The sequence below is a fragment of the Otolemur garnettii genome, unplaced genomic scaffold (assembly GCF_000181295.1).
Source record: "Otolemur garnettii isolate 467f Iridium unplaced genomic scaffold, OtoGar3 scaffold00111, whole genome shotgun sequence".
In the NCBI taxonomy this organism is placed as follows: Eukaryota; Metazoa; Chordata; class Mammalia; order Primates; family Galagidae; genus Otolemur; species Otolemur garnettii.
Window position 1 is genome coordinate 4,106,679 of NW_003852506.1, and position 17,068 is coordinate 4,123,746.

The 17,068-nt window shown below is 45.2% G+C and overlaps 1 protein-coding gene and 1 pseudogene across 3 annotated transcripts in view; one reads left to right on the top strand and one right to left on the bottom strand.

Annotated features, from left to right (window-relative positions):
- The window catches only part of TIAM1 (T cell lymphoma invasion and metastasis 1), a 368,684-nt gene that overhangs the window by 9,163 nt on the left and 342,453 nt on the right, over window positions 1-17,068 (top strand). The gene's annotated exons all lie outside the window — the stretch shown is intronic.
- LOC100949049 lies at window positions 3,870-4,424 on the bottom strand (annotated as a pseudogene).

Sequence of the window (17,068 nt, forward strand, 5' to 3'; positions counted from 1 at the left end):
GGGTCCGGGCTGGGGATTCGAACCCGCCACCTTAGGTGTACGTGGCTGGCGCCTTAGCCGGTTGAGCTATAGGCGCTGAGCCGTAGTATGCTAGATTTACATTTTCTTTTCTACAGTTCTACTTGCACAACTAATTAAGTTATAGATTGAGAAAAGGAACACAGGACACATTTTGTTTTAAAACATCAATTTCACCCTTAAAAAAACAACAAAACTTTGTTTACCTAAGTAAACCTTAGTAACTAAGTGAATGACTGGGTTATTTTGTTTATTTTCCCAAGCTGCTTGAAGGACATAATTGCAATGTAATTTGGATGTGAACTCCCTTTGGGTGCCAGCTTTTGGGTACTAAACTTTTACTGGGTGATAGTTTTTGTTGAGTTATATTAGGATGGAGGTTCTCCATTGGGGGGGTGATTTTGCCCCACAAGGGACATTTGGCAACGTCTGGAGACATTTTGGTTGTCACAATTGGGGAGGTTCTAGTGGCATCTAGATCGTAGAGGCCAGGGATGCTGCCAAGCACAGACAGTTATCTGGTCTGTCGTCAGTAATGCTGAGGTTGAGAAACCCTGCAGTTCAAGGACACAAATACCACTGGAGATCACGTATTTAAATTTCTTAGGAAAGAGTCTTATATTTTCTAGATATTTAGAACTGAGCTCTCTTGAGACGTGAGCTTTGGTTATTTGAGCTGGAATTAAATTAATAAAGTATCTTTCTTTTTTAGGATAGAAAATTCTTAAACACTAGATAATGATTTCAGGTGTTTTGGGCTTCTCTGTGCTTGAGCAAGTTTTCCTACTTAATGACTTAAGGGCATCGCTAATAACTATTATGAAAGGCTTGTGCCTAACCCTCGAATTGGTTGTGATTAATATTAGGGAGGAAGAATATTGCTGGGTGTTCATTACAATAATATCCCTCTCGAGCAGTTTATCGAGCATTGAAAATATTTTTGGAAAATGTTCTGAGTATGGGGCAAGGTCTGCTGTAACATTTTAGAAAACTATGTGAGTGTTAGAAAAATTATTCTCATCACAGAATCTTGAAATTTATAATTTCAATTCTGCACTTTAACATATTGTGGTAATGTAAAAAAATTAACACATTGTAACTGTAGGTTTCAGTTAACTAAACAATCTAATTCTTTCAAAAATAGACTTAAAAAATTTACCCTCTGGTTTTTCCCCTTTTCTTCTCTCCTCCTGACAGTTAATTGCTTTAATTTGAGGGTTGAGTCTGCCTGCAAACTGGGTTCTGTGAGCCTTCACCTGTTGTATCAAACAATTCAAGTGACCTCAAAGGTTTATAGGAGCCAATTTTCACAGTTTTAGCTTGCTTCAAGTAAGAATATACCCAAGTGGTCATCTCCTTTGTCAAGAGATGGGGTCAAAACCAGATGGTGTTTCTTTGTAAAAGATGCTGGTTAGTAAAAAAGATCCTGGTTAGGAACCTGGAGACTTCATGCCAGAGATTTTTAGAGATCCCGGTTAACTGCCCATTCTTTAAGCCAGGCCCGGTTGATGTAGCTTATTAGAGTGCAAAAGGCTAAAATTATTCCTCTTGGACAGTCTCTGAATTTTAATTGCTTTAATCCATGTCTTCTTAGCCTGTGATACAGCAGTTCTGAATCTCATCCAAGTCAGGAAAAGTGAATTTATGAGCCTCTGAGCAACCAGCACCTAGCAATCTAGAGTGCCTGGACCTTGACTTTACTACAGCACAGGGGCCGCCCCTGATATTCTGTGGTGCAGCCCTGCAGCCAAGACAGCCAAGAGTTATGGGGGTCTGGGGAGACAGGGTCCAAGAATGTAAGAAATGGTTTTGGTTGCTGCAAGGAAACTTTAATTTGAGAAAAAATTGAAACCTCTCAAGGAAATAATAGGGTATTTTTTTTTTCAGCATATAAAAGTGACTTTGTGGAATTCTGGAATAGAGAGCAAGTCAGGTTTAGTAGTTTATTATTCTGACTGTAGATGCTATGAAATGTGGGTCTTCGAATTTTCTTCTTTGACCTGAAGAAAATCTTTCTGACCTCTAGCAATGTTAAAATGTTTAGCGGCCTTTGATTACATAGACCCAACCGTCACCATTTTTTTCAGGCATGCTGTGGTTTCTTTTTAAATTTTCTTCCTCTGCCTGGGTGATTCTTCTGGAACATTCTATATTAAAAAACCCCCACCTTTCAAAAATTACAAACTATTTCCCTTCATGACATCAGGTGTATCAAAATACCCATTGTAAATATTCTTTATTTAAAAAGATAAACTATTCTGATATCACGGGTGGTTCTTCTGTTCTAATGTATGGTTTTCTCCTAACTTTGAAAGATTTTACAAGGCATGGGAGTTACTTTTATAATCAGAAAAATCCCATTAATGAATATACATATTTGTCAGTGTGTAGTGGCGAGTAGTGGAAATTGAGGCCTCTAAAGTCATATTTTCTAGTTTTGTAATCCACTTACACATGGGGATTAATTGCAAAGTGCTCCACTCAGCAATGAGGACCTTGGGCAGAATAGAGAATATTGGACTCTTGTTAGGAGTGAACAAAGATGAGAAAGCCAGTGGGAGCGGCAGAGGAGCCCAGCGATTAAATCTCAATGGAAGGATTAGCCCTATTGATGGATCTTTTTAGGCTAGGATTAAGCCACTGCCCCCAGGCATCACAATGTGGTTGACCTTGGAGGGCTGACTGCCTCCCTTTCCCCCTTTCTCCTTAGACAGTGTCCGTGTATCCACTGTTTTGATTATGAGTGTGCCGCATGACCTCAGTTTTTCTCTAGAGTTGCCTCCTGGCTTATCCTGTCCTCTGGTCTTCTCTGAAGGTCCTAAAACGTTGATGATTTCCAAGTCAAATTGAATGCATGTCTTTTTTAGTTTCCTAAGACTGCTATGCCAAGGCACCACAAACTGGGTGACAGCAGAAATTCATTCTTTCACAGTAGAGGAGGCTAGAAGTCTGGAAGCAAGGTGTCAGCAGGGCCAGCTTCCTCTGAAGGCTCCAGGAAGATTCTTTTCTTGTCTCTTTCAGCAGCAGGTGACTTCAGGGGTCCTTGGCTCCAACGTCTGACTACTTTATGTAACTGTCTTTCCAAATCTCCTCCGTTCTTTTATTGTATAAAGGTATCAATCCCTGGATGTAGGGCCCACCCTAATTCACCATGACCTCCTCTTAACTTGATTACATTGCAAAGACCCAATTTCCAAAGAAGCTCATATTCACAGGTACCAAGGGTTAGGATTCTAGCCTGTCTCTTTTTGAGGGGGCCACAATTCAACCCACAGACATAACCAGACACTCCATTAGATAGCAATTAGTTAAGGACAAAATAATATGGCTGGGTGCAGTGGCTCATGCCTGTTATCCCAACACTGTGGAAGACTGAGGCAGGCGATTGCTTGAGCTTTGGAGTTTGAGACCAGCAAGGTCTCTGCTAAAAATAGAAAAACTAGCCAGGTGTGAGGTAGGTGCCTGTAGTCCCAGCTACTAAGGATGCTGAGCCTGGAGCATCGCTTGAGCCCAGGAGTTTGAAGTGTCTGTGAGCTGTGATGCTATTGCACTGTCTACCCAGGGAGACAGAGAGACTCTGCCCCTCTGCCCCCAAAAAGGACAATATAATATGTATGTGTCCTTAATGCTAAGAGACTTGATTTTCCTAAAATTTAGCTCTGTCACTTTCAATGGCTCTACTCAGTCCTGTGGTCTGAGCCCTGTTTTACAATCTTATTCGCCAGGAATCCTTGTTCAAATGCTTTGCACCAGTGAAAAGGAAGTCATTTCTGCTCTGGGATATATCCTGTTCTCCTCTTTTTTTTTTTTTTTTTCCTTTGACAGTTATTTGCATTTATTTTATGTTGCATTTATTCCCGTGCCATAAGTTTTTGTTTCTTCAGTTTCTTCTGGGATATCTTTTTCTTCTGTGCTACCTCTTCTTCTGGTTTGGGAACAATCTGTTCCTTTTCAGTAAGGATCATCTCACTGTGGCAGGAGGAGCTCATGTATGGGTTAATGCGACCATGGGCTCTGTGAGTTCGGCGACGCATCTTGGGTGCTTTGTTCACTTGGATATGCTCAATGACCAGATAATCTACATCTAAACCCTTAAGTTCAGCATTACTTTCTGCATTTTTAAGCATATGCAGCAAAAATTCAGCACTCTTTTTGGGCCACTGACCCTGTGTCCAGCCCCACTGTTTGGCCTGGGCACACCTACCAACTCCACCATTGTAACGTCTGAATGGTACACATTGTTTCTTTAAGGTGACATCCTTCAGATACTTGGTGGCTTTTCGTATATGCATACCCTTGATGGCCTGAGCAGTTTCACGTGTGTTCTTAAAGTGAACACGAAGATTTGAGCCTCTTGACTTGCATGATTTTGTGGGGTTTTCTGGGTCAAGTGAATAGCGAACCATTTTCACAGATCACCTCAGGCCGCTTAGGGGAAGAGGAAGAGCGGTGGCTTCTCCTGTTCTCCTCTTTCACTCACATTGTCTCTAGATCCAGAACATTCCCATTTCTGCTTCTCAAAATCTGCCTCTTCTTCTGAGTCAGTTTGAAGTCAGCCATCTTCTTATAGTTTTCCTCGATGTTCTGCTTCCTCCATGACTTAAAGTCATTCCCTCGCCTCTGAATTGTCGTAATAATCATCGGCTGTTTTAGGTGCATCCTCATACTCTAGCTGGGGCTCAGTGGATTTTTCCTTGACCACAAACCCTTCAACAGCAGAGTCTCAGCCAGATTCATCTCCTTTGGCAAACTTGCTCCCGATTTGCAGCTCAGCAGTCAGTATGAATGCACAGTACGCAGGCCACTGCCACGAGGGTGAGCTGGGCATGGCGGCAGCCATGGGGCGAGAAGCCCAAGGGCACAAAGGCCCTTGCTTGGGAGAGACTAGAGACAGGCACAGTCCTACACCCAAGAAGGGGTGGCAAGAAGAGTTTCTCTAAGTTGCTGGTGAGCAGTTTCCAGCCAGGGTGAATCTGATGCAATAGCAGAAGCCAAAATTAGCCTGCATGTGCTCTGAAGGGGCAGCTGGGTGTGTGGTCCTGCAGCCAGGCAAGCAGTTTGGAACCAAGAGATAAACAGAGACCGGCCAACCAAGGGCATTGCACCAGTATGCCTTTGATTGTAAGGTGAGCCCTCGGGACCTGGGCTTTCTCACGGGTTATGGAGACTTCAGGCCAAGCAGCCCAGGACCTTACCTGCAGCTGGTTGTGGAAGACTTTGTTTCTGGATGCTGAAAGTCCAGGAGAATAGAAAATAATGGAAGATCCTTTACAGGTAGAAATAAGAAGAGGCTGAGTTCCCTAACCTCAAGGAGAATATGCTTTGGCTAGGAGGTCAGATTATCCCGCAAGACTATACTAGGCAGAAGAATGAGGGAGATCTTCGTGTGGGCAGGGTGCTGGACAGCTTGTGGTTGGGTAAAGGGTAAGGGAATAGCATTCATTTGCTTGACTACACAGGGAGGAATGGCCACAGACTGTTTTTAGGGAAAGTGATCAAATCACTCATTGAGATCTGATGAGGGTTCAGGCTTTAGTTTGACATTCCCAACCTATTTTTCCAGGCAGGAAGCAGCAGGGAGAATGAGGCAATTTCCAGGGATTTCACACTGCAGTTACTCTGAAAATGTATTTTTATTGACTGAACGATTTTAGTAAGAACAATACCATACACTTAGAAGGAAGCGTTTGGTTTTCTCTGTTCTTTCTTATCCATATTTTTCTCATACTTTTACACATTTGTAACTCTTGCAGAAATGCAGCTTTGTATTTTGTTTCTTTTTGAGTAACATTGTATCATCAACATGTATAGTGTAGCCACTTTATCCTTGGACTTGTCACTTACCCATTCCCTTGTAATTGAATATTTATGTTGTGTTCCTTTTGTCACTATTTTAAGATTCTTTTCACATTCTTTTTTTTTTTTTTTTTTTTTTTGAGACAGAGCCTCGAGCTGTCCCCCTGGGTAGAGTGCCGTGGCATTACAGCTCACAGCAACCTCCAACTCCTGGGCTCAAGCGAGTCTCCTGCCTCCGCCTCCCAAGTAGCTGGGACCACAGGCGCCCGCCACAACGCCCGGCTATTTTTTGGTTGCAGCCGTCATTGTTGTTTGGCGGGTCCGGGCTGGGGATTCGAACCCGCCACCTTAGGTGTACGTGGCTGGCGCCTTAGCCGGTTGAGCTATAGGCGCCGAGCCTTCACATTCTTTATGTATATTTTGCCTTCTTTCTTTTCTAAACATATTTTTCTCAGGATATATTCCCAGGATGTAGTATTGGTATTACATATGAGTTAACTATGACATTTTAAAAAATGGCTCTTGATTTGAATTGCAAAATTGCTTTCTGAAAGTCTTAATCAGCTCACATATGTTAGTATATGAGTTTATCAATATGTATTTATATTTGGCTCATCACATCACAGCCTAATCAGCACCCAGGTCTCAATCATTTAATTTATTTTGTTGCTGTTTGTTGAATCTCTCTCTTTCTCTCCTTCTTGACTTTTCAGGCAGACTGAACTTTTTGTGTTTATTACTTTTAACATTGTTTTAAGCTTTTACATAATACTGTAGTTATCTTATCTCTTAAGTCTTTTTAACATGCCTCAGAGCAAAACAAAACCAAACTGAAAACTAGAAACAACTGTCGCCTTTGGATTCCTCATCAATGGGCCATTATTTCTGAGATCCTTCCTACCTTCCAAAGTCCTATATCTTTGATTTTTCTGAACCAAAAATTGAATGCGACATTAAGACATCTTCTGAGGCAGGGACTGGGGAACTGGTGGTAGGTGGCCTGTTGCAGCTACTCTGAAGAGGGTGACGTCATTCTCGAGACTGTTGCTCACCCTTCCCTGCTGTGACAGGCTTTAGGTTGGGACTTTAGGGTTGATAATGCCCCCTCTAATCCAGGTATCTTCTTGACATCTTGGCTGAGGAATGTCACTTGAGGCTTTATTGGGTTTTCCCTTCTGGAGCAGAGGGAAGAACAGAAGGTCCAGAGTCACAGAATCGAGGTTCCATTGCTGACTCAAGTGAGCTGATCAGCATCAGCTGCTGGTCCCCTGCGGCCCCTGTGTAGGGATGCAGGATGAAGGAGTGCCCACTCATGGGTGGTGGGCACGACATGACATACATGCTAGTTTGCCTTGGTGAAGACTAAGGAGGGTACTAGACGCCTTCTGCCCTTGATTAAGTAAATTGTTAGAAAGTTGTTCCCGCCAAGGGTGGTGGTGTGTGCCTGTAGTCCCACCCACTCAGGAGGCTGAGGTGGAAGGATTGCCTGAGCCCAGGAGTTTGAGACCAGCCTGGGCATGATAGCAAGACCCATCTCTTTCTTTTTTTTTGAGAAAGAGTCTCACTTTTTAGCCCTTGGCATCATAGTTCACAGCAACCTCAAAATCTTGGGCATAAGTGATCCTCTTGCCCGAGGCTCCCAAATAGCTATTTTCTTTTTTTTTTTTTTAAGAGATGGAGTCTCACACTTGCTCAGGCTAGTCTCAAACTCCTGAGGTCAGATAATCCACCCACCTTGGCTTCCCAGAATGGTAGGATTATAGGTGTGAGCCACTGTGCCCAGCCCCTATCTCTTATTTTTAAAGAAAGTTGTTCCTGGCTGGGTGCTGTGGCTCATACCTGTGATCCTACCACTCTGGGAGGCTGAGATGAGTGATTACATGAGCTCTTGAGTTCAAAACCAGCCTGAGTAAGAGACCCAGTCTCTACTAAAAATAGGAAAATTAGAGTGGCACCCACAGCTCAGTGGGTAGGGTGCCAGCCACATACACCTGGGCTGTTTGAACCCAGCCGAGGCCAGCTAAACAACAATGACAACTGCAACAAAAAAAGAGCTGGATGTTGTGGCGGGTGCCTATAATTCTAGCTACTTGGGAGGCTGAGGCAAGAGAATTGCTTAAGCCCAAGAGTTTGAGGTTGCTGTGAGCTCTGACGTCATAGCTCTCTACAGAGGGTGACACAGTGAGACTTTGTCTCAAAAAAAAAAAAAAAGGAAAATTAGCTGGGCATTATGGTAGGCATCTGTAGTTCCAGCTACTTGGGAGGCTAAGGCAGGAGGATCACCTGAACCCAGGAGCTTAGATTGCTGTGAGCTAGGCTGATGCCATGGTACTCTTTGGGGCAGCAGAGTGAGAGTCTGTTTCAAAGAAAAAGAAAGTAGTTCCTTGCTAGAAATGGAGGTCTGTGCTGTGTGAGGCAGTTAAGTCAGCTCCTCTTTGCCCTATAAACCTTTGTGGTTGGCTGCCGTGCCTCTGTCCACCTCGTTCCACTGGTTCTTTTCAGGCAAAACTACTCCACGTCTTCGCCTGTCCTTTGTACGCTGTAGGTCTTTTAGTTTTGTGAACACCAAGTTAACACTTCAAATTTTGAAGTAGGGAGGTGTTATGGGCTGAATTGTCTTTCCCCACCCTACCTCCAAATGCCAGTACTTCAGAGAGTGACAGCCTTTTAAGATAGAATCTTTAAAGAAATGATTAAAGATTAACCAGGCCATAAATGTGGGGCCTTAATCCAACAGGGCTGATGGCCTCATAATGAGAGGAAGTTTGCACACACAGAAAGACACCACGCCATGTGAGGACGGAGGGAGAGCGGCCCTGAGAAGCCAAAGCCACAACACCTTCACGTCAGCCTTCAGCCTCCAGAGCTCTGAGAGAATAGTTGCTGGTATTTCCCCGTCCGGTCCATGGCGTTTTGTTATGGCAGCTGGGTGAACTAAAACAGGAAGAGAATTTACCAGCTTTCCCGTTTTTTGTTTTTTTTTTTTTGTTATTGGGACTTCAGATCAAGTTGTGTCCTTCATTTTATATTCAGAATCATTTTTTTCAAGGAGATCATGAATATTTTTATAGGTGGTGTTTATGACCGTGACCGTTGTGCTGCTACCTTTTATCCATCCTCTCTCCCTGGGCCTTTTGATACTTTACATGTGTTATCATTAAAATGTCCTCGCAAGGTGGGTATTGTTACCCCATTGTCCAGGTGAGGAGGTGGGCAAGCAGGCCACACAACCTGGCTGTCATAAACTCTCCGCTTGTCAGCCGATGATAGCACCTGGGTGGGTATCGGGCTTCAGCCTGCTGACCCCCACCCCTGCCAATGTCAAGGTCGCCACACTCCACTCCCCCTTTTCATTTCACACCCCTCCACCGAGTGGTCCATTCTGGCTCTGTAACTGCTAGCCTGAGTAGACTGTTTATTATAGAATAACCAGTTCCCCCTTTTTCCCCTCATTTAATACAATCCAATAGCTCAGGGTACTCTGTCAAAGGTATTTTATTTAGGCAAGACCATTTAAGAATGGCAGAAATTCCCTGTTGAGAGATTTTATATATGTGGTGTGTGTGTGCTCGTGGAGGCAAATGGATGTTTAAGAGTGTGTGAGGTGAAGTAAAGCAGACTCCGGAAGTCTGGGGACCACTTAGGTCTGTAACCCTCACTCTCACACCAGCTGTCCAGCTCCGAAAGGCCTCCTTGGTTTCCCATTTATGGGGCCCCTTTACTGTTATGACACCTGTTTAAATCTGGCGTTTCCATTACGGAGAGGCGTAGTAGGTGGCTGGAACGAGCGGCCGTGCCGGACGACATGTGCAGGCTGCCCCTCCTTCCCACCACTGCTCATGGAAAGTCCATTTTTGGTCTTTTGTTTCAGTGAGAAAGACATAAAAATGTTTTCAGAGCCCCCTCCCTCCTTGCTTGTGCAGCTAAAATTTCAGCCTTTCCCAATGGGGGCCAAATCTCTTTTGAAACCAAGACAGCACTAACGCAGGCATTATATCCACATTTGTTTTGGAAAAAAAAGAGGATCTTTTAAACCATGTTACATGGACTTTGTTCTATAAAACTGCATGACATTAAGCTTGCACAGTGACAGCATTCTGTGTCATCTCCCTTAGAACTATTGACATCCCCAGATAGGAGAGATTTGCTGTAAACAGGGTGATGTCATCCCCAGTTTAAAGACAGGCAGCTATATGCCAACGTTTGTGTGTCCATTATGTTAAAAAATTAATGAATTCAATGTACCATGCATACAGAGAAGTAAGTATGCATGATTGTGTGTACAACTGGATACAAACGGGGTCCAACTGTGTAACCGGCACTCAGATTCAGAGACAGAATGTGCTGAGACCCCAGAAACCTTCCCCTGGGCTTCCCCTTAAGGGCAACCCAACCCTGATCTCTAACCCGTAGACTGATTTTTGGACTTGATGGGGTGGAACCGCACAGGACACACTTGTTTGTCTTTGGCTTCTTTTACTCTCTATTCTGTATGTTTATTATGTTTTATCCACTTGTAATCTGCAACTCCAGAACACTGCTTTTTGATTTTTCTTTGTTTGGATACACAGAGCCTTTGTGGGGTTGTGCTCAGAAGCTGAGCAGTAAACTGCACCCAAGGGAGTCTTGCCCTCACCCCTGACCTGATTTTCCTGTCTCCTTGGGTCACTACTTTTCTTGATTTTGATGATTCCTTGTAATATCGTTTTTTGTAAGTACAGGTATGTATTCTAACTTTTGTACTTTTTAGCCCCCCAAAGACAACACACCTTCTTTACTGCTTCCTGCCTTGCTGTATTGGGCCATCCCTCTCCTGTCCCAAGGCCTGGGCTGCCATTCAGGCTCTCAGTAGTGGGTTGAGTGGTGTCCCCAGAAAGTCATGGGTGGGAAACTTCTGAATGTGGCTTCATTTGGAAACAGGGTCTTTTAGTATGATCATGCTGGAGTAGGTGGGCCCTACATCCCAAGACACAGACACACAGAGAAGGCCAGGGGAAGTTGAGGTAGAAGTTGGAGTGATTTACCCACAAGCCAGGAGGCTGTCCACAGCCCCCAGAAGCAAGAAGAGGCAAGGAGAGGTTTTCCCCTACACTTTCGAGGGAGCACAGGCTTGCTGACACCTTGATCTTGGACTTCTGGCATCCACATTGTGGAAGAATCAACTTATTTGCTATGGCAGCCTTAGGGAATGAATATACTCTTCTTGCCCTCACTCCTGAACTCACACCACCTTCTGTTCTCTGCTGTCTTGTCCTTACCCTCCAAGGCACTATCCCTGGGAGGTCAGCTAGTCCTCTAAACTGTGTCTGAGCGTGTCACTTGCCAGACTTTCCCCATTGCTTCTGGGATGAATTTTGAGCCCTGGCCTGGTGTATGTTCCCTGTTCTGCCCCTTCCACCTCACCCCTGCTCACACCAGCCCTGCCCACGCAGCTCCCCTGGGGATACACGCTGGTAGGTCCCTATGGAGAGGCTCTGTTTTGATTGAAGAATGTGGGTAAGACTTGGAAGCTCTTGTCTTTAAGACTCCCTTTGTGGAGCCCCCTGCATTCAGATTTCATTCCTGCCCTCCGAGATGGTCCAGCTGCTCCGTTTGCTTGCTGCTCACAAGCACGCAAGCCCTCCTTGAACATGCAGGCACAGGGGTGCACACGGGTTAAGGGCTATTCCTTTCATAGACCAAAGGGCAAACTCCAACCCGAGTTAGCCTGCTCAGGCTGACCTTGCTCAGCCACTTACTAACAGAGTGACCTCAAACAGTGTCTGACCTTGCTCCATGCCTCAGTTTCCTCATCTATCAAATGGGGATAATAATGGCACCTACCTCCCAGGGAGTTACTTGAGTTAATTCTGGGAGATGCTTCAAACAGACTTGGAAAAGGCTTAGGAAGAGTCAGTTGCCAACCTCTGCCTGTGCTGTGTTTTGTCTCACACTTGATCTTAGCCAAAAGGCCGAGAAGCAATGTGTTTTCTCTCCTTCTGGTCCATTCTTGCTTGTTTCTTTAAGGCATAGTACAGACACCATCATGTCTAGGAAGCCTTCCGGGGCCTTTCTGCTGCACCAGCACTGTCTGTGTTCTGTGCATCTGTTTGTGTGCCTCCGAATCTCAGGGGCAGGTTCATGTGCATCCGAGTCATCCCTGTCCTTGGCATGGGCGCTGGCACTCCTTCACCATTCAGTTTAGTACTTGCTCAGGAAGAGCAAGTCCAGAGTCCCATGTCATCCAGGGGGTCACATGGTGGGTGTGCCAAGGCAGGACCCCAGCCCCGTGTGTCAGCTGAAAATACCCCTCTGTGGGCTTTTCTGTTCCCATGGGGAGGTAAGCAGTGTGTCTGTGCCCTGGGACAAAGCAAGGGGAAGAAGGCCAGGTTAGAGAACTAGGTAGGGTGCTCCTGGCTGTCTCAGAGCTCCAGGGGTTCTGACAGAGGCAGGTGTCGAGGTGGGCGGGCTGCGCTCACTTGGCCTCGGGGAGCTTCGGATTGGGTCCTCTTTCTACCATGTGCTGTGAAGCTTGGGTCCACAGCTTTCATGAACGTTAAGGAGTCAGAGTTCATGTATATGTGCTTCAGTTTTAAGGTGATAGGAGAAAAAATTGAGGGTAACAAGAACTTTCTGGATCAACTTATAAGAATAAGACTTCAGAGAAAATACGTCGTATGCTGCACTGCCCTCATAGTGATTATTCTTTTAGGATTCTTGGGGTAGTGAAGACTCAGTGATGGGAAGCACTTTTGGCCAGGCTGGAAGAAATTGAGATTCTTAAGTGCCAATTTTGGATTCTTTGGTTTGTTCTGGAATTTGGAACGAGACAGACTATTAGCCCAGAGAGCTCAGTTCCCTATTGTGAAATATAATTGCTCTCTCAATGTAGGTACTGGATTAAATGACTTTTTATTTTAACTTGATTACCTTTTACATTATGAAATATTAGTTTATTGCCAGAATAAAATCCCATAAAACATTTTGAATTAGCGTTTTAAAGTAACACAAGATATTCTAGGTATGGTTAATAACATTATAAATACATATGTTAATTTATCAGTATAATGGCTTTATTTTTAGCTTTCGTGCTTAAAGCTCTTTTGTATTTTTAATTGTTAAGAGTACATATAGTTGTACATCTTTATAGAGTACGTGTGATGTTTTGATGCTGGCATACAAACTGGCTTTTTAATAAGGCATGGAGATCCACAAAAGATTAAGTCTCCTGGCCAGCACTGTAGGCTTAGGTATTAATGGTGAATTTGAACATGTTTGGTTTCAGCCCCTAGCATGGTTTCTCGTACTTAGGAATTCTCTTTCTATATATTGTGTTTTCCATTATAGACAGTGTGTTAGGTTTTTGGATCTGAAATTCAGAACCCTATAGATGTTCCCCCGATTCCAGGCAGTTTTTTCTTTTTTTATTTGAGACAGAGTCTCACTTTGTTGTCCTCAGTAGAGTGCTATAGTGTTACAGCTTATAGCAATTTCAAACTCTTGGGCTCAAGAGATCTTCTTGCCTCAGCCTCCGGAATAGCTGGGACTATTGGCTCCTGCCACAATGCCCAGCTATTTTTAGAAACGGAGTCTCGCTCTTGCTCAGACTGGTCTTGAATAACTGAGCTCAAGCAATCCACCTGCCTCGGCCTCCCACAGTGCTGGGATTACAGGCATGAGCCCCCATGCCCAGCCCCAGGTAGCTGTGCCCAGCCCCAGGCAGGTGTTCCTGACAGACAGAAGGACATGTTTGTCTTAAAAGCTCAGCCCATCCTGTTGCTTGGGAAGATCTGGAGTGCCTCATACACAGGAAATTCTTTAACTAACCTTGTTCCCTCCTGGCCACACATTACAACGACAGGGGCTGTGACCGTCTTGCTGACTGTGGTGACCACAGATGGCTGGTCTGAATTAGGAAGTGCTGTTAGTGTGACCTACAGACCAGAGCTCAGAGACAGTGGGAAAGGGAAGGGTGTTAGGTGTCTCAGTGATCTTTGTTTATGTTGACTGTATGTCCTAAACGATCATATTCGTGGTACCCTGGGTTGAATAAAACAGGTGACTTGTTTGTATTGGGCAGCCCTGACCTAGAGGAAGGTCGTCATGTGCCTTCCTGGGATGACCTGCCATGCTGGGTACATGTCCTTATTTTAGGAATGCCTTAATTCTGACGGGCTCCTTTCCCCCATCCCCAAGCACGTTTGAAGCCAGGGTGTGAGGAAATTAATAAGTTGAGGTAACGAATCCCCCTAAATGAGTTTTCATCACTAGTCTGTTGGAAAGACAAGAATTTTTATGTAGCAAAATTAATTTAGGCAAATTAAGGGAGACGTGATTTCAGCGCCGATTGTGAGTTAACAATAGCACCGAGGGTTTAATTGCCTGACTGCTCTTTCAGAGCCAAAGAATAAAGAAGTAAGAGTAGTCATAAAGCCCTAAAATAGCGTAGGAAAAATTAATTGAGGGTGTAAAGTCAGCAACCCAGCAGGGGCGGGGGTCAGCCTATCAGGGAGAGCGGTTGTGGCTGGTCTGTCATCCCATCCGTCAGCCTGGGGCTGTTTGGGTGTGTGCGGTGGAAGCTGCCCCTGGCTTTAGCTGGGCCAGTGGGATGCTTCTGCGGCATCTCCACTCCTGCTCGGAGCCGGAACAGCCCAAGGTCCTTGGGTCAGTAAGTGGCTCTGCAGAAGTTAACTAGGCCTGTTTGCCTTGTGCACTGTTCTCATGTTTGTTTCCCTTGCTGTTAAAACAGGTTGTTGTTTTGTTTCTCCTGATGCATGTTGGAGTCCTTGGATTGAAAGGACTTGGTATGTTATTTTTAACTCCTTGAACTTAAAAGATATTCAGTTTAGTGGGGTTTCTTGTTTATTTATTTGGAGATGGGGTCTTATTATATTGCCCTGGCTGGTCATGAATCCTTGAGCTCCAGCAATCCTCCCACCTCAGCCTCCTAAGCCTAAGGAGCTGGGACTACAGGTGAGGATGACCTCACCCGGCTAGTTTAGTCTCTTCTAATTGTATAGTTAGTGGTTAATTAAAAAGAAGCAGATCGTTCTCTCTCCTTCCCACCTTCCTCCTCTGGTCCCACTGTATTTATTTATTTTTCCCTCCTGTATGGATTACATGGACAAGTCCTGAAAAATGTGTGTTCAGCTGGCCTGTCTTTGTATCCTAACTTTTACCAACAAGACCTTGCCCTACTGGTCTCATTTTGCTTTTCTTAATTTCACAACCTCTGCCCACCCTTCCTTTCTGGCTGTCTCCTGTTCCTGGGTAGCCCCCCGGGCCTGCAGCCCTCATGTGGTACCTGGTGGCTGCCTCACAGCACAGACCTGCCTTGGACCAGGGCCAGCCTCGGGTCTGGAGCCAGGCGAATGCCATTTTCTGCCAGGGAGCTGGTTGGACAGGGGCCCGGGGTGGAGTACCTACAGGCTCAGCAGAGGCCTGGTTTTACTTAAGATATTCCAATCAGTGAAGGGGGGAGTAAACAGTCTGCTAATTAAATCTGTGGGTGGCAGTAAATTTGGAGGTGTTGCAAAGCCCTCTGTTCACGGACAGGATGTTGGGAAAGCACAAGGAGCCGTAGAAAGGTGAGGCGAGGCTGGGGGAGACGAGATTCTGCCTGGAAAAGTACAAACCGCCATCTGGAGAGAAATTAGCCACAGTTGCTGCTCTGTGGGGCGTAAGTCAGTGATGCTGTGATTGACCGGGAGCCAGGGCTGTTGAGTCCTGGTCTCATTCTTGATAGACGCTAGTCATCATTTGTTTTTTTAACCCCTAAATTTATTACTTAGGAATGAAGCCAGTCCTGCTGTACTCTCGGTTCCTAAGGCGTGGCCGTACAGGTAAACGGATAAGAAAGCTTAAACCTCCAAAAATGTGTTCCGGCCTGCTTACATTTCCAGGCCAGGGGTCTGGGATCTTGGAGGTCGGTTCTGGGGACCAAGAGAGCAGCTGAACAGCTGGTGGGGACAGCTGACTGCTCAGTGTGGGTCAGAAGACTCCTTCCAGGTGTGTGTCTGCTGAGAGGGCTCATATGGTCCCTGGGGTGCCCCGAGGTTGATCGGTCTATGGGTCTCCATGGCTTTTGTGGCCCTGCTTGCTCCTCGAAGCTTCACAGATGCCATCTGTGGCTTAGTACTTTGAAATGGCTTCTATTGCCGGCTTGAAAAACTCCACTGCTGTGATTGGAGACAGACTAGCATTGACGGTGAAGAGCACAGATTTTTGGAATTAGATCTCTGTTCAGGCCTCTGGGCAATCTTGGCCAAGATGCTGAATTTCTTAGCCTCAACTTCTTCATCTGTAAAATGGCAGCAATAGGGTTAGAGAGATGTTGTGTTTTGAGAACTTTACTCAGCCGTGAACTTCAGCCAGATCCTCGTTGACTATCCCCAAAGCATGTCTCAGTCCCATTCAAAACTTTTTCAACGTGAGTTCAGAGGACATCCTCCCAGATGAAGTTGCCCTGGGAGGTGGTGTGGAGCGTGGACGGGAATTGAGGGACTGATGGTGACATCAGCCTCTAAGAGGGGAGTCAAGTTCTTCTTTGCGCTTTCCTGATGTGGCTGTTTGAACGCCACGTTGTTTCCAGGCCTTCTGACACCTTAGTGGAAAGAAACAATTGGCAGTGGTTTTAAAAGCAAGATGTCACTAAGTCAATGCTGTCATGTTCCAGGTCCTTCTCTGGAAGTGAGGGAAACTGACAGAAGGCCAGAGAAGGGAGGGTCCTCCCTGTGGGAGCATCTTTCATGGTCTCTTGTGGACGTCTCTTGAGAAGGAAGGGGCATAAGAGAAGTTTTCCCTAGAGTTTAAGGAGGGGCGGTGGCACCAGGCTGGAGGCTATAGACTTTTAAGTATACAAACACATGTCTACACAGCTGTCTTGAGATGACGGTTGCCCTCTGCATTGAGGAGGAAGTATTTTGGGAAGAGGGATACTGCTTGGTGACCTAATTTGTTTCCTTTGTTTCCTTCTGGCCTGAACTGGGCCTCGAGCCCTGACCCCAAGTTCTTAAACTCCCTGGAAGGAAATCCAGCTGCTGATAAAGAAGATAACACTTAGGAGATAAAGAAGAGAATGTTTGGTTTACTGCTTCCTTCTCCGGGCTTACTCCAGGAGCTGGCCACCGGACCATCTCCTCCTACCGGTGTTTCTCAAATCCTATGAGAACTCAAGACAGACCATGATGACATCAGTTATTGTTTTCTAATTGTTTTATCTGTATTAGGTTTCTCTCCGCAACCCAAGAGGACCATGGGTTCTTTTTTTTTTTTT